The following is a 23,684-nucleotide window of genomic DNA, read 5'->3' as shown; positions in this document are numbered from 1 at the left end:
CTGCTAGAACATCCATTATAACAATGACCATAAGAGGACCGTGCACTCATTTTCAAATTCTTAAACTAACTGATCTATTGGTAACTAGTACCCACCAGCCAGTAAGAACCTTTGAACAGGTAATCAATATATTTAAGCATTAAAGAAAATGATTATCAAAATATTGATGAAAAGAGAGACAAATTGCCAAAGCCTTTCATCTTACACTCATAAGGACAAACATAAGAATGCCAAATTTCAAACGATCACAACAATTTACACTCCAAGAGAAAAGGGTGCTGATTGGTTGGCAGTCAACTCTGGTTGCCTGAGGTGTTACCATCCCAAGGCTTAGCCAATCACTGGGAGGTATGTCCGATGCACCTGGCATTACACCAGCACTGAAATTCATACATAACATTGCTCAATTGTGTGATAGACAGAATGTCTTTTTAGACTGATGATGGCATCTTGTTAGTTGAAAATACCACTCACTTAGCCGCTGCATGGTGGCAGCATGAAACTGCTTGCTTAACCCATTGTTCAAATTTTTGAGAGACTTTGCCTTTCCAGGGTATGTGAGGTAGACAGGGTACTTTTCAGGTCCAAAACTGGCAGCCTTGGCCCATTGTGAGTTTGCGCGTTACACAGCAAGCAATGATCTGATCAGGGTGGCCATTGTCCTGCAGGATAGCTTTGATGTGCTTTATTTCTGCATCAAGCTTGAAAGGTGAGCAAATGGCTAGGGCCTTAATTACAAGATTGTTGATAAGACTAATCTCATAGCACATTGAGCTACATGAATCCCAATGTGTATATTGAGTGGGGAAGGTTAGGCCCAACACTCGCCAATATCTTCATTGGTTTCCTTAAGAAATGCATCTTTCATGGAATAACTCCTGGCTTCCCACCCTTTGCATATTTCCAATATGTAGATGATACATTTGCAATATTTGAATCTGCAGCCACATGTAAGCATTTCCTTACATATCTTAATGGGTTACATCCTGTGCTCAAATTCATCTGTGAAATAGAGCAGTCAAATGAGCTCCCTTTTTTTGATGTGCTAGTTGAGAAATCTGCCAGTGGGTTCTCTACTACTGTCTACTGCAAGCCGACCTTCACTGGTTAATGTACGTATTGGGATCCCTACAGTTCCATGCGCTATAAGATTGGCCCTTATTGGCAACCTCGTAAATAAAGCCCAAGTCATTTGCTCACCTTGCAAGCTTGATTCTGAAATAGGACACATAAAAGCTAACCTGTGGGATAATGGCTACCCCAATAAGATCATTGGTCAGTGTATATCCTGCAAATGGATCCATGGCTGCCACTCTCGGTCCTAAAAAGTCCCCAGTCTACCTCAGATTACCCTGGAAGGGTAAGGTGTCTCAGAAATTTGAGCAACAGGTGAAGATAGTTGTTTCACCCTGCTACTCTAATATGTAGTGACAAATGAGTGGCTTTCTCCACTAACAGGAGAGCTGCCATCAAGCCAAAAAGGTATTCTGCCTACCATTCAAATGAGAAATGCGGCATATGAATTTCAGTGCCAGTGTGATGCCAGGTATGTAGGCTGTTCATCCCAATGACTGGTGGGTCGTATCCAGCAGCATGTCCCTTCGGTTGTTCACAACAGGCAAAGTACTGATCATACTCAACTCATGCTTGCAAAACTCAGAACATAGTGCCCAACATTAGATGTGATTCAGCAATTGGACAACAGTTACTAAACAATCCTGATTGTACTAAGAATTACAGTAACAGCCAATTTAAGATTATCAGTCGTGCTCGCAGTGTGGCTCACTTACACTTGCTAGTAGCTACATCTATTCACACACTGGGTCCTGTCCTTTGCAAAGAAATGTCCACGCACTGCACCTTTTTCAACTAAACAAAAGTTTGGGGATGGCCATTCCCTGATTTCCCATTGCCATTGCCTTGACTAATCAGAGTCGACCTGCCTGGTTTGAGTTTAACCAAAAGCTTGGCAGTTAACTGTTCCCTGGCGCATTTCTGATGGCAACGCCTCTACCAATCAGAGTCCACTTGCCAACCAATCAGCACCCTCTTCTCATGCAGTATAAATTGTTGTTCCCTTTGAGATTTGGTATTCTTGTGAATCTGCCCTGATGAATGGAAAACAAAAATCTTCAACAGCATGTCATTTCTTTCAGCAATAACCAAATATTAATTATTTGAGGAATTACTAGAATCCAGTGATGGTATATTATTGCCTGCTAAAGGTGGTCATATTATGTTTAACAGCCTTTTGTTCTATTCAGGTTCTATACAATCAAATAAAACATAGTGCTCTATGATAGTATAAACTATCTCTATTTGCAAGCCCATGAAATCAGGCACAATTTACAGTATTTCACAAATGGTTTTGAATAATGGTTTGTTAACAAGATGTAAGAATGGCCTCTGAAGATTAAAAAGTATAAAAATATTATGCCATTTAGTCAAGTAAAGTATGTCTTAATCATCAGCAGACCTGGTGTCTGCTTCTCAATTCCTAAATCAAGCTCCTGGCTCAGCTGTTAGGTGGGATGCTCCACAGTAGAAAACCTATGCAAGTACCACTTGATTCACACTAAGTTAAACCTGGTGATGTGGTCTCCTCTGAATTGGGAAGAACACACGCAAACTGGGTGACCATTTTGCCGTACATCTCTGTTCAGTCCACAAACATGGCCCTGAGCTTCCAGTGCCCTTTTAATTCTCTCTCACTGACATCTGTCCTTGGTCTACTGCATTTTTCCAATGAAACTCAATGCAAGCTCGAGGAACAGCACTTTGTCTTTTGATTCGGCACTTTACAGCCTTCTGTGCTCAACATTGAGCTCAACAATTTTAGACCGTAATCTCTGTTCCCTTTTTCCCTTTTCTTTGTGTCAGCCTTAAATTTTGTTTTCCTCACTTTGCTTTCTGCTGACAGCTGCTCATTGTTCTGCCATTCACATCTCCTCTGGACCCATCTTTTGTTTCTTTACTTGTCCCATTACAACTCTCTTTGGCTCTGTCCCACCAACTCTTTTCTCATTTAATGTCTCCCATCTTCCGCCCTATCAGAAAACTTCCGTTTTGTTCTTTTTCTATCCTGCCCCATTTCACCTACATGAAAGCTATTTTTACATTTATAACATTCTGCAGTTCTGATGAAAGGCCACAGCCTGAAATGTGAGCACTGTTTCTCTCTCAGATGCTGCCACACCTGCTATGTTTTTCTGTGTTTATTTTAAACCCGGTGCTTGTAAGTACTGATACCAAGAGGTCTTATTGTATTAATAGTATCAATATTATCCACACGTTGCCAGTGCAGTCTTCTTCAAAATTCCCAGTTTTAGAACTGAAGCTGTTAAATGGGCCCACACCTAGCAAGTGACAACTCTATTTATCATTAATAAGAGACTATATTTTACTGCCAAAATAACACTGAGGCGAATGGGACTTAGATTATTCATGCATGAATTATACCGCAACTTCAAGCAAGGGAAAGATACTTTTTAAAAATCCATTCATGGGATGTGGACATCACTGGCTGGGCCAGCATTTATTACCCATCCCTAATTGCTCTTGAGAAGGTAGTGGTGAGCTGCCTTCTTGGACCACTGCAGTTTATGTGGTGTAGGTATACCCACAGTGCTGTTAGGGAAGGACTTCCAGGGTTTTGACCCAGTGACAGCAAAGAAACAGCAATATATTTCAAGTCAAGACGGTGAGTGGCTTGGAAGGGAACTTTCAAGTGGTGGCATTCCCATGTGTCTACTGCCCTTGTCCTTCTAGACGGTAGTGGTTGTGGGTTTGGAAGGAACCTTGGTGAGTTCCTGTATTTGTGCTGTATTTGTGCATTACATGTGAACTAAACAGAAAGTTAAATCCTGTCCATTTCAGTCTAATGACCCATTTAATGATGTCATAAGTGTTAATTATTACCAGTCAAACTCTCTGGCACTGAAAACTAATTTCAGATTTTAATTGTTGGAGATTTTAAAAATGTAAAGGAACAAACTTTTCCTTTGTTCCCTTCCTTTCGCTCAATTTAATCTTTCTTTCCTTCTCTTTCTGTACCTGACTTGACATTGATTTCAAATCTACACTTCCTTCAAGTCCTTGCGCTGTTAGTTTCACAATCCTTTGACCTGATTGGTTAAGAAGATAGAGTTGCTTGCCCTGTTCATCAATGTCCCAGATGATGCCCTGTCTCCCTCACCATGTCATTATCAGCTCGCCATGCAAAAAATTTTAAAACTTCAACATCCAAGGCTTTACCCTACTACAACAATTTATGACCCAATGTATTTTGTTACTGAGATTTGTTTGACTCTGAAAATTTGCAGGCTCTTGCTTTCCAGTTTCTAAAAGCAGTTAACTTGGCCAATCCTTTTCACTTCTGACATATTTATCTAATCTCAAAACTCAAGGATATCAATACATATCTGCTCACTGGAAACATCCAAAGTATTAACACTATTCTGAGACAGCAGTTTTGTAAATTATACATGTAGTTGTCACAAATGGCAGAATTCTTGTCCGCTTCTGCCTGTAAACATGCAGGTTTAAAAAATGAGTTTCAAATCCATGCAACATATTTTTGCATGTCAAGTAATATCAATTTCTCTTCACCAGATAATGCGTTGCCAAGACAAACTGAATTGTAGACAATATATACATATGTCAAAAAAGTAAAAAGCCTATAAGTGCTGAAAATCTAAATATGAGTGTTCTGGTCAGTGCCTGTAAAGAGAAAAGGTAAATTACTATTCAGCCTAAATTCTTCATTCAAAGTTTTTATTTATGATGAAATAACTATGTCAGAAACATTAACCTTTCCTTTCTCTTCACAGATGCTGAAAGACCTAAAGATCTCCAGCATTTTCTGCTTTTACTTCAAATTTGAACAAGCTGGCTCACAGTGGAATGGATTATACCCAATTTAAATAAATGAAATGGTTTAGACCTAATATTGTAGAAAAAAAATACTTTGAAGAAGTGGATCTTAAAATGTAAGTGTGTAAGGGAAGGGAGAGAAAACAAAAAAGAAGCAGAGAGAGAGAGATGGATGAAGTGGGAATGGCATCTTTAATTTACCGAAGTACTCAGGCCATTTTTACTCGGTGCCAGTTCAAATTGAACTGTTTTCTCATCAGCTGTTCTGGAAGCTATATTTAGATTTAATTCAAAATGAGGTCAAAATATTCTGAGTGTATTATTTCATGAGTGGATGTGTAGAATTGTAAATGCTACAAATGCAATCTCGATCCAGCAGGTGCTGTGCCATGCTGCCTTTAAAAATGGGAGCATAGTATCAAATATAAACCGTGGGCAACAATGCGAAAAATGGATCTCACAATCTAGATCAGAATGACGATTCACTGAACATTGGAGGTGAGCTCAAATTTCTGAGAAATTTATTTTGTTATTTCTCTTTTCATCGAATCTGCATTGCAGCATATTTCTAAACTGCAGCAGCTAAATCAGAACTAGTAAAAGATTTAAAAAATCCACCTGGTATCAGTCTCACAGTTAGTGACAAGCAGAGTGACATAGGCAGAGTGACATTTAATTCAACGTGCAGAGGCAATGGGGTTATGTTGCATTCAAAAATAAAAAATGCTGCCATAATTTCATAACATTGACATCTTTGGTACTTTCATGTTTGTTCTTGAGTGGGCTCAAATTACAATGCCCAGCAATTATCTCAAGGCCTTCACTGCAAAATCAAATCAGCATGGATATGACCTATAGTATAATTTTACATTGGTGTAATGAATATTTTCACATGTATCTTATCTGAGAGACACAAGTGGTGAACCCTTAAAGTCTGTTGCCTATTCTTAGCGGCTTCTATAAGTACAACACTGTATTGATCCAAACATCGGACATCATCAGTTGGCACAGTATATCACTGAAGAAAAGGAAACACCCAGGGAGGAATCGTAGTAGATTTGCACTAAGTGCAGTAGCGGGCAGGGAAAACGACGTTTTACTCCCCGGCCACAATGGCGGGTTTTCACATTGTATCATCCCAATCCTGCCACGTTATTTATGCGTGCCCAGGAAACATGTCGTTTCGATAGTGGGTAGGCTCTTGTTCGCCTGCCTGCCATCACTTCACCACTTCATCACACTTATTTAAAGTCCAGCCACACGCACATACATCTCAATGCTTCCAGCCTACGACTACTTCAGGGAAGATGTCCACGAGAGGCAAAAAGACTGCAGCCCCCAGATTTAATGACACATCACTGGAATGCCATTTGGACGGGGTGGAGGCCCGCCGTGATGTCCTCCACCCCCGCTCTGGCCACAGTACGGGCAGTGGCATCACCAAAAAAGCATGGCAGGTGGTGGCATCGGTGGTCAGTGCCAATGCTGCACAGAAGAGGTTGGCCATCCAATGCAGATAGAGGGCGAATTATCGCATCCATGCAGCCAGTGGATGGCAACCATCTCATCACTCTAAACTCACACACTTAAGCCCATCACACATTTACTGGCATCTCACTCACTGCCAGCTCAAGGGATATCACCACTCATTCTCTCACACACCCTCATATCTCCATCTGGCCTCATCTCCTCTGGAAACTGCCTCCTCAGCCCTCACCATCTTGAGGCCACTTGCACAGATCAACATGTGCCCCCACACACACCCTGGGATAACCTCCTTCCCCAGTACAGTCCTCGTCTTGCAGCCTCTTCCCTTGCCTGAGGCCACTTCTCCCCCTTCCCCAAACAAGCCCTTGCCCTGCAGCCATTGAAAAGCCACCCGCATAAGGCTGATCTGGTAGGTAGAGACCTGTCCGTGAGACCCCCTAAAAGTGATGTGGTGCTGTCTGTGAAGCCTGGTGCTGGTGACTGCGAGTGCTGACCAAAGCAAGGTAAGCAAACAAACCTTGAAGTCCCGAGCGAAGTGTAGCCTGCCAGGTGCAGGCCTTATATATGCTGTTGTGAAGAAGGTCGGCATGTTTTCCCACCGACATGGGCGGACAATCCAGCGGGGGAGGGGATGAGTCCGGTGGGCTGGCCTCATAACGATAAGCTGATGTATTACAATGAGGTTCCTGATGTCCAATGGTGGGAAACGCAGCCCGCCGTCGGCAGGCAGAGCGGACAATTGCAAACTGGCTTCACGACATTGTGAAACCGATTTTTGGCCTTCTCGCCATATTGTCCACTAACACCACCGAACACGCCCGACACCGGCAGGCACAGAAAATCCCGGCCCCAATGTTGCTTCGTGACAGAATTATTTGAGGATATTTTTCCCTGATATAATGCATTCAAATGGTTGTTTTTTTTGTGATCACCGATTTGTTTCCTGCACGTCTTTGTTACCTGAAGTAATAAAAGCCTGAAGACCTTTTCAGAACAACTTGACCTGCTCCATATTGCCAGGGATGTGCAAATCAGCATGATTCAGTGATAAGATATTCACTGGCCCTGTACCAAATTCCCACTGCCCCATCATAAAGAAACACCAATGAGACATGTATGGGTGCTATATTTGACAGATGTGTGATGTAATCAAGCCAAATAATTAAAGTTTCATAGAACCACAGGACTCTAACATAACTATTTTGAATGCTTCATTTTACATTCTAAAATAGCTAAATAACTTGTATTTATATAGTGCCTTTAACATAGTAAAATGTCTGAAGTTGGTTCACAGGAGCTATATCAAACAAAATTAGACAACAAGCCCATAAGGAGATATTAGGGCAGATGACCAAAAGCTTGGTCAATGAGGTATGTTTTAAGGAGCGTCTTAAAGGAGATAAACAACGTGGGGAAGCAAAGAGGTTTAGGGAGGGAATTCAGAGCTTAGAACGTGGCAACTGAAGGCATGGCAACCAATGGCGGAGTGATTAAAATCGGGGATGTTCAAGAGACCAGGATGATAGGAGCACAGATATCTCGGAGGGTTGTGGGGTTGGAGGGGGAAGGGGCAAGGCCATGCAGGGATTTGAAAACGAGCACCAGAATTTTAAAATCAAGATGTTGCTTGATGGGGGGGCCATTGTAGGTCAGCGACCACAGGGGTGATGCATGAACAGGACTTGGTGTGAGTTAGGAAACTGGTAACAGAGTTTCAGGTGATCGTGTTTCAAGGGGCAGGAGGGGGAAAAGGGGCAGGGAGAACTTGGGAGGGGAAGGGGATGGAGAAGGGGAGAAGAGGGTGGTGGGGAGAGGGGAGGCGAAGGGTGGAGGAATTGGAGCAGAGAGGGAAAAGAGAACATGGGAGGGTAAAGGGCAACATAGGGGCAAGGGAAGGGGCAGAGTGGGAGGAGAGGGGAAATGAGAGGAGAGGGGTAGGGGAAGGTGAGGAGGGGGAAGGGGAGCAGAGAGGAGGAGGAAGAGGAGCAAAGAGGAGGGGAAGGGGAGGAGAGGGATGAGGAAGAAGCGGAGCAGGGTAGGGGAGAGGAGGGGGAATGGGAAGGAAGCGGGGCGGGGGGAGATTAGCTAGAACAAATGTGGGCCCATTACAGGTGGGGACATGAGAATTTATATTGGAGAACAGGGAAATGTCGGAGAAACTGAACAGTTACTTTGCGTCTGTCTTCATGAAAGAAGATACAGAAAATCTTCCAGAAATACTAGGCGACCAAGGGGCTTGTGAAACTGACGAACTAAAAGCAATTAGCATTAATAAAGGAGTAGTGACTGAAAAGTTCACTGGATCGAAGGTTGAAAAATCAACTGGACCAGATGAGTTTCATCCCAGAGTTTTGAAAGAAAATCTTTGATGAGATTCTGGAAATGTTCCTGGGGACTGGGAAGTAGCAAATGTAACCCACGATTTAAGAAAGGAGGAAGAAGGAGAATGGAGAATGACAGACCTGTTAGTTTGACGTCAGTAGTAGGGAAAATGTTAGAATCTATTATAAAGGATGTGATAACTGGACATTTAGAAAAGAATGGTAAAATTGGGCAGAGTCAATGTGGATTTATGAAAAGGAAACCATGTTTGACAAACTTGGAGTTTTTTGAAGATATTACTTGTAGCATTGACACAAGTGTATTTGGATTTTCAGAAGGCTTTTGATAAGGTCTCATAGAGGAGGTTAGTAAATAAAATTAGAGCGCATGGGATTGTGGGAAATATACTATTATGGGTTGAGAATTGGTTAACAGACAGAAAACAGAGAGTAGGAATAAACGGATCATTCTCAGGATGGTAGACTATTACTAGTGGAGTGCCATAAGGATCAGTGCTAGATCCATGGCTGTTCACAATCTATTATAAATGATTTGGATTTTGGGACCAATTGTAGCATTTCCAAATTTGCTGATAACACCAAACTGGGTGGGAATGTAAGTAAGGATGCATGGAGGCTTCAAGAGGACTTGGACAGGCTAAGTGAAAGGGCTAGAACATGGCAGATGGAATATAATGTGAATAAGGGTGAAGTTATTCATTTTGATAGAAAAAACAGAAAGGCAGAATATTTTTAAATGGTGAGAGGTTGGGAAGTGCGGCTGTCCATAGGGACCTGGGTGGCCTTGCTCATGAGTCACTAAAAGCTAGCATGCATGTGCAGCAAGCAATTAGGCAGGCAACTGGTATGTTGATCTTCATCGCAAGGGGATTTGAGTACAGGAGTAAAGATGTCTTGCTGCAGTTGTACAGAGCTTTGATGAGACCCTCACTGGAGTATTGTGTACAGTTTTGGTCTCCTTACCTAAGGAGGAATATACTTGCCATAGAGGGGGTGCAACAGAGGTTCACCAGATTAATCTCTGGGATGGCATGATTGTCTTATAAGAGATTGAGGAGACTGTGTCTGCATTCATTAGACTTTCGAAGGATGAGGGGTGACATCATTGAAACTTACAAAATTCTTACAGGGCATGACAGGGTGGATGTAGATAAGATGTTTCCCCTGACTGATGAGTCTAAAATCAGGGGCATAATAAGGGATAAGCCATTTAAGATTGAGATAAAGAGGAATTTCTTCACTCAGAGGGTGGTTAATCTTTGGAATTCTCTGCCCCAGAGGGCTGTGGAAGCTCAATCATTGAGCTTTGATTTCTGGAGACTAATGACATCAAGAGATATGGAGATAATGCATACTCTTGAGGTAGGCATTGAGGTAGGTGATCAGCCATGATCTAATTGACTAGCACAACAGGCTGGATGGGCTGAATAGCCTACACCTGTACCTATGTTCCTATGAGAGGAGGGGGAAGCAGAGAGGAGAGGAGGGGGGCAGGGGAGGAGAGGGGAGGGGAAGGCTTTAATGTGTTTGGTACTCTTCCAAGTTGTCTTGCCATGTTTGGATCAACTTGTGCCCAAAGCTATGTGGCACTGATACACAATTAACAGTATAACTGCTCTCAGAGTGCTACATTTAATTTTAGTCACCATGCCACAAAGACATACATCATTGGAAAGGTTATAGAGAAAAAAAATCTAGATTTATTCCAAGAATAAATGAGTTTAGATGTAATTTATCTGAATTTTCAAATAGTCTTCAATGACAGTAATGAATAAGGTCAGAGAATGTGGAATCAGGGGACATGTGGCAGAATGGATTATTGCTGCCCTCAAGACAGAAAGCAGAGAGTAGGAGTAATGGGCGGTTATTCCAAGTGGCTGGAGGTGGAAAGTGGTGTTCCACAAGGATCAGTGCTGGGACCACTGCTGTTCAAAATTTACATTAATAATTCGAAACTTTCAATCAAAAACACAATTTCTAAATTTGCGGATGACAGCAAATTAGGGGATAGTCAATACTGAGGAGGGTTGCAACAAATTACAGGTGGACATCGATAAAATTGCAGGATTGGCAAATAATTAGCAAATGAAGTTCACAGATAAATGTGAAGAAGCACAGTCTGGTAGGAAGAATAGGGAGGTCACTTAGTACTTGGAAAGTCCAAGTCTGAGTGGGGTAAAGAAACAATGGGATCTCAGATTCCAAATGCATCAATCACTAAAATTTGTGCTACAGGTTAGCAAGGCCGTAACAAGAGGCAACCCAAAAACTAGGTTTTAACTCTAGAGCGATAGTGTTGAAAAGTGGGGAAATTATGCGAAATATTTATCGAACTTTGGTACACTTGCACTTAAGAGTACTGCATGCAGCTCTGGCATTGTAGAGTGTGCCCAGAAGATTTGCAAGGATAATGCTGGAAGTGCCTGGGTATAAATATCAGGAAAGAGTTAACAGGCTGGCTCTCTTTTCTCTTGAAAAAAAAGCTGGAGGTGTGACTTATTAGCGGTCTTTGAAATTATGAAAGGTTTTGATAAGAGTCGATACAGAGAGAATGTTTCCTCTTATGGGGAAGAATGGTCCAATATGGAATTCAGAAGAAATTTCCTTACCCAAGAGTGGTAAGAATGTGGAACTCGCTAGCATAGGGAGTGGTTGAAGGGAATAGTATAGATGCATTTAAGGGGAAGTTAGATGAATATATGAGGGATGTGATGATAGATTTAGATGAAGAATATAGGAGGCGGTACAAAAGGAGCATAAATGCCAGCATGGACTGGTTGGGCCAAATGGTTTGTTCCTCTGCAATTGTTCTGAGGGTAAATTCGGGAAACCTCAGCATTATTGCCTGGAAATAAAGTAATTTTGGTGGTGGGGTATGCTGTTGATGGAAAGAAAATATGTATAAAAAGGTATATCCATGTACCTGGAAAACCAGGATTATCATTTCAAAGTTAGGTCAGAGTGAATCCAAATTACTGAAAAGTAGATTTAAAATATAAATACTCATCAAGAAAAGCTTCCTTACTTAAAAAGTGATAGAACATTTGGAAGAACTTGCCTCTCATGATAGCAAATGTTCAAAATACTGGGGCGAGTCAAAAATCAACCTGCACATCATTGATGCTCCAATATTGCATTTCATGTTCACTAAAAGAAAGGTTCCGACAGTTTTGTAAGGCAGTAACATAGTTGGAATGTTAGTGATTCTACGTCTTTTAGAAAACATTACGATGGCAAAGACCATCTCCAACAAGAGAGAATCTAACTATCGCCCCATGACATTGAATGGCATTATCATCACTGATTCCCCCACTATCAACATTCTGGGGGTTACCATTGACCAGAAACTGAACTGGACTAGCCATATAAATACTGTGGCTCCAAGAGCAGGTCAGAGGGATCCTGCAGCGAGTAACTCACTTCCTGACTCCCCAAAGCTTGTCCATCATCTACAAGGCACAAGTCAACAGTGTGATGGAATACTCCCCACTTGCCTGGATGAGTGCAGCTCCAACAACACTCAAGAAGCTTGACACCATCCAGGACAAAGCAGCCTGCTTGACTGGCAGCACATCCACAAACATTCACTCCCTCCACCACCGGCGCACAGTGGCAGCTGTGTGTATCATCTACAAGATGCACTGCAGAAACTCACCGAGGCTCCTTCGACAGCACCTTACAAACTCATGACCTCTATCACATGGAAGGAGAAGGGCAGCAGATAGATGGGAACACCACCACCTGGAAATCCCCTCCAAGTAACTCATCATCCTGACTTTGAAATATATCACCGTTCCTTCACTGTTGCTGGGTCAAAATCCTGGAACTCCCACCCAAACAGCACGGTCCATCGAGTCTGTGCTGGTCAAACAAGTACCTAACTATTCTAATCCAATTTTCCAGTACTAGGCACATATCCTTGTCTGCCATGGCTTCGCAAGTGCACATCCAAATACTTCTTAAATGTTATGAGGGTTTCTGCCTCGACCACTCTTTCAGGCAGCGAGTTCCAGATTCCCACCACCCTCTGGGTGAAAAAATTGTTCCCCACATCCCCGTTAAACCTCCTGCCCCTTACCTTAAATCTATGCCCCCTGGTTTTTGATCCCTCCACCAAGGGGAAAAGTTCCTTCCTGTCTACCCATCTATGCCCCTCATAGTTTTATACTCCTCAATCATGTCCCCCCTCAATCTCCTCTGCTCCAGGGAAAATAACCCCAGTCTATCCAATCTGTCCTCATAACTAAAACTCTCCAGCCCAGGCAACATCCTGGTAAATCTCCTCTGCACTCTCTCTAGTGCAATCACATCCTTCCTATAATGCAGATTCCAGAACTGCACACAATACTCTAGCAGTGGCCTAGCCAGTGTTTTATACAGTTCCAGCATAACCTCCCTGCTCTTATAGTCCATGCCTCGGCTAATAAAGGCAAGTACCCCATATGCCTTCTTAACCACCTTATCTACCTGTCCCACTACCTTAAGGGACCGGTGGACATGTACACCAAGGTCCCTCTGATCCTCGGTACTTCCCAGGGTCCTACCATTCATTGTGTATTCCCCCGCCTTGTTTGTCCTGCCCAAGTGCATCACCTCTCGCTTATCTGGATTAAATTCCATTTGCCACTGATCAGCCCATCTGACCAACCCTTCTATATCCTCCTGTAATCTAAGGCTATCCTCCTCACTATTTACCACCCCACCAATTTTCTTGTCATCCACAAACTTACTGATCAACCCTCCTACATTCAAGTCTAAACCATTTATATATACCATAAACAGCAAGGGACCCAACACCGATCCCTGTGGAACCCCACTGGACACAGGCATCCAGTCACAAAAACACCCCTCGACCATCACCCTCTGCTTCCTGCCAGTCAGCCAATTCGCCAAATTGCCTTGGATCCCATGGGCTCTTACCCTCGTTATCAGTCTCCCATGCGGGACCTTATCAAAAGCCTTGCTGAAGTCCAACTAGACTACGTCAAATGCATTGCTCTCATCTACACACCTGGTCACCCCTTCGAAAAATTCAAGCAAATTGGTCAGACATGGCCTTCCCTTAACAAGACCATGTTGACTGCCCTTGATTAATCCCTGCCTCTCCAAGCATAGATTAATTCTGTCTCTCAGAATTGCTTCCGATAGCTTCCCCACCACTGACGTTAGACTGACTGGCCTGTAGTTCCTTGGTTTATCCCTTCCTCCCTTCTTGAATAACGGTACCACATTGGCCGTCCTCCAGTCCTCTGGCACCTTTCCTGGGGCCAGAGAGGTATAGAAAATTATTGCCAGCACCCCTGCTATCTCCTCCCTTGCCTCACTCAACAGCCTGGGATACATTTCATCCGGGCCTAGAGAGTTGTCTAATTTTAAGCCTGCCAGACCATTTAGAACCTCCTCCCTTTCTATGCTAATTTCTTTAATTATATCACAGTCTTTCTGCATGATATCCATACCCATGTCGTCCCTCTCACATGTGAACACCGACACAAAGTATTAATTTAGAACCCTACCTATGTCTTCCGGCTCCACATACAAATTACCACTATGGTCCTTAATGGGCCTTATTCTTTCCCTAGTTATCCTCTTACTCTTACTTGTAAAATAGCTTTGGATTTTCCTTTATTTTACCTGCCAATGTTTTTTCATGCCCTGTTTTTGCTCTCCTAATTTCCTTTCAAGGTTCCCCCTACACATTCTAAACTCCTCTAGGGCTTCCACTGTTTTGAGCTCTCGGTATCTGCCATAAGCCTCCCTTTTTCTCTTCATACAATCCTGTATATCCCTCGACATCCAGGCTTCCCTGGATTGTTGGTCCCACCCTTTGTCTTTATTGGAATATGTTGGCCCTGTACTCTCCCTATTTCCTTCTTGAATGAGTCCCACTGCTTTGATGCAGATTTACCTAAACGTAGCTGCTCCCAGTCCACTCTGGCCAAATCATATCTGATCTTATTAAAATTAGCCTTCCCCCAATTTAGAACTCTGATTTCTGGCCCATCTATTGGAATTATGATCACTATCTGCAAAATGCTCCCCAACTGATACCTCTACCACTTGCCCGGCTTCATTCCCTAAAATTAAGTCCAGGACCGCCCCCTCTCTTGGAGGACCTTCTATGTACTGGCTTAAAAAGCTCTCCTGGGTGCATTTTAAGAATTCCGCTCCCTCTAAACCTATCATGCTCAGACTAACCCAGTTAATGTTGGGGAAATTGAAATCCTCACTATTACTACCCTATTATTTTTACACTTCTCTGAAATTTGCCTACATATCTGCTCTTCTATTTCTCTCTGACTGTTTGGGGGCCTATAGTACACTCCCAGCAATGTGATTGCTCCTTTTTTGTTTTTCAGTTCTACCCATATGGCTTCATTTGAGGAGCCTTCTAAGATGTCATCCCTCCTTACTGCAGTAATTGATTCCTTAATCAATATTGCGATATCCCCTCCTCTTTTACCTCCTTCCCTGTCTCGCCTGAAGACCCTATATCCTGGAATGCTGAGCTGTAAATCCTGCCCTTCTCTCAACCATGTCTCTGTGACAGCCATGAGATCATACGTCCATGTGTTAATTTGTGCCCTCAACTCATTTGCCTTATTGGTCAGACTTCTTGCATTAAAATAAATACCATCCAACCTCGCCAAACTCCCTTGTGCCTTAACTGGCCTATAATTTCTATGCCTTCCAGACTCACTTGCTCTCTCTCCTAATTTTGGCTGTGCATCTCCCCCTGCTGAACCTCCTCTCAGGGTCCCATCCACCTGCCAAGTTAGTTTAATCCCTCCCCAACAGCACTAGCAAACCTCCCCGCAAGGATGTTGGTCCCATTCCGGTTCAGGTGCAACCCGTCCACCTTGTACAGGTCCTACTGCCCCCAGAAATGGTCCCAATGTCCCAGAAATCTAAAGCCCTCCCTCCTGCACCATCTCTCCAGCCACACATTCATCTGGACTAACCTCCTATTTCTATACTCACTAGTGCATGGCACCGGAAGTAATCCAGAGATTACTACCTTTGAGGTCCTGTTTTTTAATCTTAGCTCCCTAAATTCTGCTTGCAGAACCTCATCTCCTTTTCTATCTATGTCGTTGGTACCAATATGTACCATGATCTCTGTCTATTTGCCCTACCCCTTTAGAATGCCCTGCAGCCGTTCAGTGGCACCAGGGAGGCAACATACTATCCTGGAGTCACGTCTTCGGCCACAGAAATACCTGTCTGTTCCCCTTACTATTGAGTCTCCTACCATTATTGTTCTTTCTCTCTTTTGTCTCCCCCCTTGTGCAGCTGAGCCACTCACAGTGCCAAGAGCGTGGCTGCAATCCCCAGAGGAACCATTACTCTCACCATTTTCCAACACAGAAAAACGGTTCTCGAGCAAGATGCACCCCGGGGATTTCCTGATTACCTGCCTGACACCGTTCTTCTGACTCATGGTCACCCATTCCCTCTCTGTCTGCACTTCGTAAGCTGTGAGGTGACCACATCTAAAAACGTGCTACCCACGAAACTCTCAAGCCCCGCAGATGCACCTCAATGCCTCCAGCTGCTGCTCAAGCTCCAAAACTCGGAGCTCAAGTAGCTGCAGCTGGCGGTACTTCCTGCATACGAGGTCGGTCAGAGTGCAAGGTGCGTCTAGGACTTCCCACATGTTGCAGGCAGTACATAACATGGGACTGAGCTGCCCTGCCATGCCTCTAGTTGAAAAAAAATTCTTACTTTAAGTTAAATACAGTTAAAAAAAAGTTAAATTATTTATGTACTTTAAATAAAAACTAGAACCTTTACCTTTCCTTAGCTTAATCTATTTTAAACTGGAGAAAAAAACTTACCCACTACTCACCAATCAGCTCTCACCTTTGTGCTGACATCACTTGTTGAAGCCTCCCTGCACTTGCGCTGCATCTGATCTCTCCGCCGCTCTCTTGCACTGTCTTGTGATGTCACTCTTATTTTCAACAAGAATTGACTATAGGACACTCTTCCCAGATTGCTTCACCACGATGCTGACTGTAGGACACTCTTCCCAGACTGCTTCACAGCGATGCTGACTGCAGGACACTCTCCCAAGCTGCTTCATAGTGATGCTGACCGCAGGACACTCTTCCCAGGCTGCTTCATAGTGATGCTGACTGTAGGACACTCTTCCCAGACTGCTTCACAGCGATGCTGACTGCAGGACACTCTTTCCCAGACTGCTTCACAGCGATGCTGACAGCAGGACACTCTTTCCCAAAACCAACTAATTGTGATGGCCAGGAATTGAACCCAGGTCAACTGCTCAGAAGGCAGCAATGCTCACCACTATACTACCATCGCTAAAACAATTCCACCAGCTGCCATGATGGCATTCGAACCGAAGTTCCCAGAATATTAGCTTCAGCCACTACATTACTAGTCATGCCATTACCACTACACCACCTTCTCAAGGGTAATTAGGGATGGGCAAAAAATGCTGGCCTAGCCAAGGATGCCCACACCCCAAAGAAAAAAAACATAGATTCCCACAAAGAATTAAACCTCTCCACAAAAGAAATTTTGACATTTCAAGAGGCTTTTCCAAATAGCTCCGGTCCTTTCACATTTTTGGACGAAACGATAATGGATCGGCAGAGTGTGTAAGAGACAAGGAGCTGCCACTGTTTGTGCCTGGTGGGGCCACACTCAGTAAGCTGAAGGCAGAAAGACACCGGTTTTCCACTTATTTACAGTACCACCCAACCTAAACCATTGTACATGATTCTGTCAAAAGCCCAATCAAAGGTACTTGCGTTGATTATCACTGGAAACAACTGTTTCGACTTTACTGTATGCTAAAATCTCTCACTACAGCACTGATTGTAGTTCCTGAATATCTGTTCCAACCTGTTAAAATATTTCAACAAAATAATGCAGTAATGGTGTTGCAGCCTCAGCGCTGGGAAAATCACCCGGTCAATGAGAAAGGGCTGACAGTAGATTTTAAGCGCTCTGGGAGATGTGGACAATTCCTTTACCGACACCCATTAAGGTCAATTTTCCCTCCAGTTTGGAGTGAACCTGCTCCCCCTGGCGCCTCTCAGTGCCGGGGTGGCTCCGGCAGAATCGGTCCAAAAGCCTTCAGGTGAAATCTGTCTGTCAGGCGGCATTTTAACCCGGTTAATGGTCTGGGAGAAAAGACCGAATCCCGTTTGCAATCGTGTGGGGCAACCGCCCTGTTTCCCTGTTGTTGCCCCATTGTGATGAAAAGCTCCGCTTAAGAAATGAGCAGCAGCCTCCCAAGTTAGAGAGGGGGGAGCGGGAGCGCAAACCCCTCCCGGGACAGACTGAATACACCCCCCACCCCCTCCCTCTCCCCCCTCTCCCGGGACAGACTGAATACACCCCCCACCCCCTCCCTATCCCCCCCCTCGGGACAGACTGAATACACCCCCCACCCCCTCCCTATCCCCCCCCTCGGGACAGACTGAATACACCCCCCACCCCCTCCCTCTCCCCCTCTCCCGGGACAGACTGAATACACCCCCCACCCCCTCCCTCTCCCCCCTCTCCCGGGACAGACTGAATACACCCCCCACCCCCTCCCTCTCCCCCCTCTCCCGGGACAGACTGAATACACCCCCCACCCCCTCCCTCTCCCCCTCTCCCGGGACAGACTGAATACACCCCCCACCCCCTCCCTTCCCCCCCCTCGGGTCAGACTGAATACACCCCCCACCCCCTCCCTCTCCCCCCTCTCCCGGGACAGACTGAATACACCCCCCACCCCCTCCCTCTCCCGGAACAGACTGAATACACCCCCCACCCCCTCCCTCTCCCCCCTCTCCCGGGACAGACTGAATACACCCCCCACCCCCTCCCTCTCCCCCCTCGGGTCAGACTGAATACACCCCCCACCCCCTCCCTCTCCCCCCTCTCCCGGGACAGACTGAATACACCCCCCACCCCCACCCCCTCCCTCTCCCGGGACAGACTGAATACACCCCCCACCCCCTCCCTCTCCCCCCCCTCGGGACAGACTGAATACACCCCCCACCCCCTCCCTCGCCCCCCCCTCGGGTCAGACTGAATACACCCCCCACCCCCTCCCTCTCCCCCCTCTCCCGGGACAGACTGAATACACCCCCCACCCCCTCCCTCTCCCGGGACAGACTGAATACACCCCCCACCCCCTCCCTCTCCCCCCTCTCCCGGGACAGACTGAATACACCCCCCTCCCTCTCCCCCCTCTCCCGGGACAGACTGAATACACCCCCCACCCCCTCCCTCTCCCCCCTCGGGTCAGACTGAATACACCCCCCACCCCCTCCCTCTCCCCCCTCGGGTCAGACTGAATACACCCCCCACCCCCTCCCTCTCCCCCCTCGGGTCAGACTGAATACACCCCCCACCCCCTCCCTCTCCCCCCTCTCCCGGGACAGACTGAATACACCCCCCACCCCCTCCCTCTCCCGGGACAGACTGAATACACCCCCCACCCCCTCCCTCTCCCCCCTCTCCCGGGACAGACTGAATACACCCCCCACCCCCTCCCTCTCCCCCCTCGGGTCAGACTGAATACACCCCCCACCCCCTCCCTCTCCCCCCTCTCCCGGGACAGACTGAATACACCCCCCACCCCCACCCCCTCCCTCTCCCGGGACAGACTGAATACACCCCCCACCCCCTCCCTCTCCCCCCCCTCGGGACAGACTGAATACACCCCCCACCCCCTCCCTCGCCCCCCCCTCGGGTCAGACTGAATACACCCCCCACCCCCTCCCTCTCCCCCCTCTCCCGGGACAGACTGAATACACCCCCCACCCCCTCCCTCTCCCGGGACAGACTGAATACACCCCCCACCCCCTCCCTCTCCCCCCTCTCCCGGGACAGACTGAATACACCCCCCACCCCCTCCCTCTCCCCCCTCGGGTCAGACTGAATACACCCCCCACCCCCTCCCTCTCCCCCCTCTCCCGGGACAGACTGAATACACCCCCCACCCCCACCCCCTCCCTCTCCCGGGACAGACTGAATACACCCCCCACCCCCTCCCTCTCCCCCCTCTCCCGGGACAGACTGAATACACCCCCCACCCCCTCCCTCTCCCCCCTCGGGTCAGACTGAATACACCCCCCACCCCCTCCCTCTCCCCCCTCTCCCGGGACAGACTGAATACACCCCCCACCCCCACACCCTCCCTCTCCCGGGACAGACTGAATACACCCCCCACCCCCTCCCTCTCCCCCCCCTCGGGACAGACTGAATACACCCCCCACCCCCTCCCTCGCACCCCCCTCGGGACAGACTGAATACACCCCCCACCCCCTCCCTCTCCCCTCCCCCGGGACAGACTGAATACACCCCCCACCCCCTCCCTCTCCCCCCTCTCCCGGGACAGACTGAATACACCCCCCACCCCCACCCCCTCCCTCTCCCGGGACAGACTGAATACACCCCCCACCCCCTCCCTCTCCCCCCCCTCGGGACAGACTGAATACACCCCCCACCCCCTCCCTCGCCCCCCCCTCGGGACAGACTGAATACACCCCCCACCCCCTCCCTCTCCCCTCCCCCGGGACAGACTGAATACACCCCCCACCCCCTCCCTCTCCCCCCCCTCGGGACAGACTGAATACACCCCCCTCCCTCTCCCCCCCTCCCGGGACAGACTGAATACACCCCCCACCCCCTCCCCCCGGGGTCAGTTTCTGCCCCCCCCTCCCTCTCTCCCGGGTCAATGTCTCGCTTCTTGCAGCTGAGAGGCGGGTCTGAGCCGCGCTGTCTGACACAGTCACTGTTACACAGTTTGGCTCTTTAACTATTGGCGAGTCCGGCTTCAGGCGGCTTCTCGATGACCATCGCCGTGAATCCTGCAAACTTACACAAAACTGGACTTAACTCGCTTCTCTGCGCTTTGTGTTATTTTGCATTTTATTTATTAAAAGTAGTTTTTTTTTTGTTTTACCGGTTTTATTTATTTCTCAGAGAGGGGTGCTCCATGGTTTTAGGGCAGTTCCTGCCTTTCGCCAAGAAGCCATCAGAAATGCTGTTGCTGCACGGACTCTCCCAGTGGGTTCCAGCAGCTGACAGAGTGGCCGAAGGAATGTTGTCTGTTCATATGACAAATGAGTGTGTAATGAAACAATTGGGGGAAATAGAGGCAACAGCCTTCCTGGACAATCCATCCACTGTGCAATAATGTCTGAAGTGACCTTATCCCATTCAAACCAACCCCACAGCTCACACAGACCAAAATTCCACAAATACTACCACCGACAGGTTATAAAACATACCCATCACATCAGAAATCACTTTAACTTATCAACAATTAACATGCTCTCCTAAGTCAATGTTTCGAAATTGTAATTTGGGCCATTTAAGACCAGTAAAATATAACCAAAGGGCACTTTACACTTTAAGGAAGTATGGCAACCGCTTTGCAAAGGAATCACAGACAATACTTTATAATATATTCTCTTTTTACATTATCGGGGAATGTGCTGTCTCGACTCCCCGCCCAGTGAAACAGAAGAATATATCTTACCTTCGTGTGGTAGATGCTTTTTTTCATAAAATAATTGAAATGTCCGTTAAAATTCCTTGGCATTTGCAGAGCAAGGGATTAGCTGTTGTTTTTCTTTAAAAGACAGTGCTGATTCAGTGCTCACACAAGTTTCGGTGTCAGTTCTGAAAGTGATCCGGCCTTTTGTTGACGCAGAACTCAATGGCCCCTGATAGACTTTGGTCCATTTTCTGCATAAGCCTGCCCTGGAGTCATGCCTGGGTCGCGACAGAAACAAACAGCCACCGGCTTTAAGACAGACTTTTGCAATCCAGCAGGTATTCCGCTAACCACAGTTACAGAAATGCTGGGGAATTACTCGCGCCACCCCATTGTATCTCCAAGGCACCGCTCATGCTTCACCTCTCACCGTGAAATAGGAGCTGACCCCATTCATGTACTGTACGCTACAACGCTCAGTCCATCAAGAGAGCAGCCCCGAGTAACCAGCCCTTCGAATAAGAAGACTTCTTGGCTAATCTTGCTGGCGGATTAGTCGTTTAAGAGGACGTTTCCATCGTAAGCGATTCTTCCCGTGCACCCCACAGAAAAGTTGGGGGTAAAAATTAAAATCCCCGACCCACAAAGCTTGGGCTTTCCTTCGTGATTGAAAAAAAAAATGCCAGTTGCTTTCCTGCTCCCTTTCAGATCTCTTTTCACGATGGATTGAATGAGATCGGCTTTTAAAAAGAACCAGAGCAAATTTGCTGCCCAGCCTCTCCTGAGAATAGGATGCATTAATCTGAAACATGAGGAGAATTGCTAACAAGAAAACCTACCCCAAATCCTCACTGAGCTGTAATTCAAATCCTCAGTTTTTTCTAAACTTGTGGAAATAGAATTGCATTGATTTCTGCAATTTACAACTGTTCATGGTCGGTGAATCTTATTGTAAAACAGAAATTATATAATCTTATTTTGGGGTACTGTGTAAAGTCAAATATCTAGATATAATTCATATTTTATGTTTATTCTCCAGCACTGTATATTTTTTCATTAGAGTGCTCCAAATATTTTGTATTGATTAATTATTTTCTGCCCCAAACCCGTCATTATACACTCTAATTCTATAATTGAATATTCCAATTGAAATGATCCTATAAAGAGAAATATGACTATTGACTTATTCATTGATCTCTTTCAGCACCCAGATGGATAATATGGGATGATTAATTACTCTCAATGTGCATTTATTATTTAAGAGAGTAAATGTATCATCAATTCCAGCAGCTTTAAAAATGAATCTATCTTATAGGCTAGGCTACTTCAATTAAGTGCGTACACTTATTGTGGATAATCTATGTAAGTGGATTGTATTTGAAGGACACATTTGTCCCCAGCTATTAATTTCTTTGCAAATCTGCTGCATTTCAATAAACCATACCATCTTCATCTTCACTTTGCAGTTGAAAGACAAAACGTTGAAGACTTAATTCTCAGCTTTGCAAATGGCTGTTATAAATTGTTTACATAAGCTGCATCTATATCATTGCTTATACAGACAGGACAGTTTAATGCTTCATTACTCACTAACTTCTGGAGTTCAATTAATGCTACATTTGAATAAGTCCAACCTCTGTTGATGTAAAGCAGCATTTTTCTAAATGAAATCATGAACCCCAACATATTTTGTATGTGCCCTTGTTAAATGTGCAATCGAGAGTATTGTGTAAATGCCATGAAGAATCAGTTACAGAATTTGGCAGATTGCATACACTGTGTCAGAGAGCAGATAAAAAGGCATTGACACCTCATTAGATGGTACGGTACACCTAAAAGTACAATGGTATGTAAATAATACTAAACAATTTTTTGAAAAACTGCATAATAAAAATTGCCAAAAAATAGCTTTTACCTTTTTTGATGTTTATTGCTCTGTGATTCATGCCAACATATGAACTTGGATGTTTTGGCAGGCTTTCTAGCAAGAGAAATATTCCAGTGTTTCACCTGAAGCTGACCACAAGGTTTTTTCCTCTTTTTTGGTCTCCCTCAGGAGTTATAAATAACAACATTTGGAGGAATGGTGCACAGGATTGCAAAATGGACAGGATAAACATTGACAGGCTTGGGAGCTGTGGTAATTATGTTTTTATCTGATGTGTAATATACCTTTAAGAAGAAGGTTATAAAGGAAGATCACATGATCTTAGCATCCAATAGGAGAGTAGCGTGGGCTATCTCAGTATTTAGTAGTTAGTAGTGTAGAGACAGGGTTTGAATTGTGAGCACATGTTTAGTTGTTGCTGAGTACCTTTGTAAAGAAACTAACAGTTTCCACCTAAGAAGTGTCTGCTGATCAATTCTATCAATAGTACCAACTCGGCCACCACTCACAATAAACCAGCGATAATGGTCCACAGGATCCAACAAACTGGCAATGAGGATAAAACAAGTTTAACAGAAGAAATCAAGAGAAATGAAATCAGCACTGTAACTCGCACAGTAATTGT

At 45.5% G+C, this 23,684-nt stretch overlaps 1 protein-coding gene and 1 non-coding gene across 9 annotated transcripts in view; both read right to left on the bottom strand.

The window, feature by feature from the left end:
* LOC144691639 (FERM and PDZ domain-containing protein 4-like) overlaps nt 1-23,684 on the bottom strand; it is a 646,062-nt gene that overhangs the window by 402,038 nt on the left and 220,340 nt on the right. Inside the window, exon 1 of one of the 8 annotated variants that reach the window (XM_078559938.1) lies at nt 21,214-23,050. The exons of the other annotated variants lie outside the window; for them this stretch is intronic. The gene's annotated coding sequence lies outside the window, so the exon portion shown is untranslated. Of the gene's footprint in view, nt 1-21,213; nt 23,051-23,684 lie in introns of those variants that run through there. 8 annotated transcript variants of the gene reach the window in all.
* trnar-ucu (transfer RNA arginine (anticodon UCU)) lies at nt 16,956-17,027 on the bottom strand. Its single transcript has one exon. It is a non-coding gene; the product is annotated as a tRNA-Arg (tRNA).

This window comes from Cetorhinus maximus, chromosome 16, assembly GCF_964194155.1.
Source record: "Cetorhinus maximus chromosome 16, sCetMax3.hap1.1, whole genome shotgun sequence".
Taxonomy (NCBI): Eukaryota; Metazoa; Chordata; class Chondrichthyes; order Lamniformes; family Cetorhinidae; genus Cetorhinus; species Cetorhinus maximus.
This window is presented reverse-complemented; position numbering and strand designations above follow the sequence as displayed.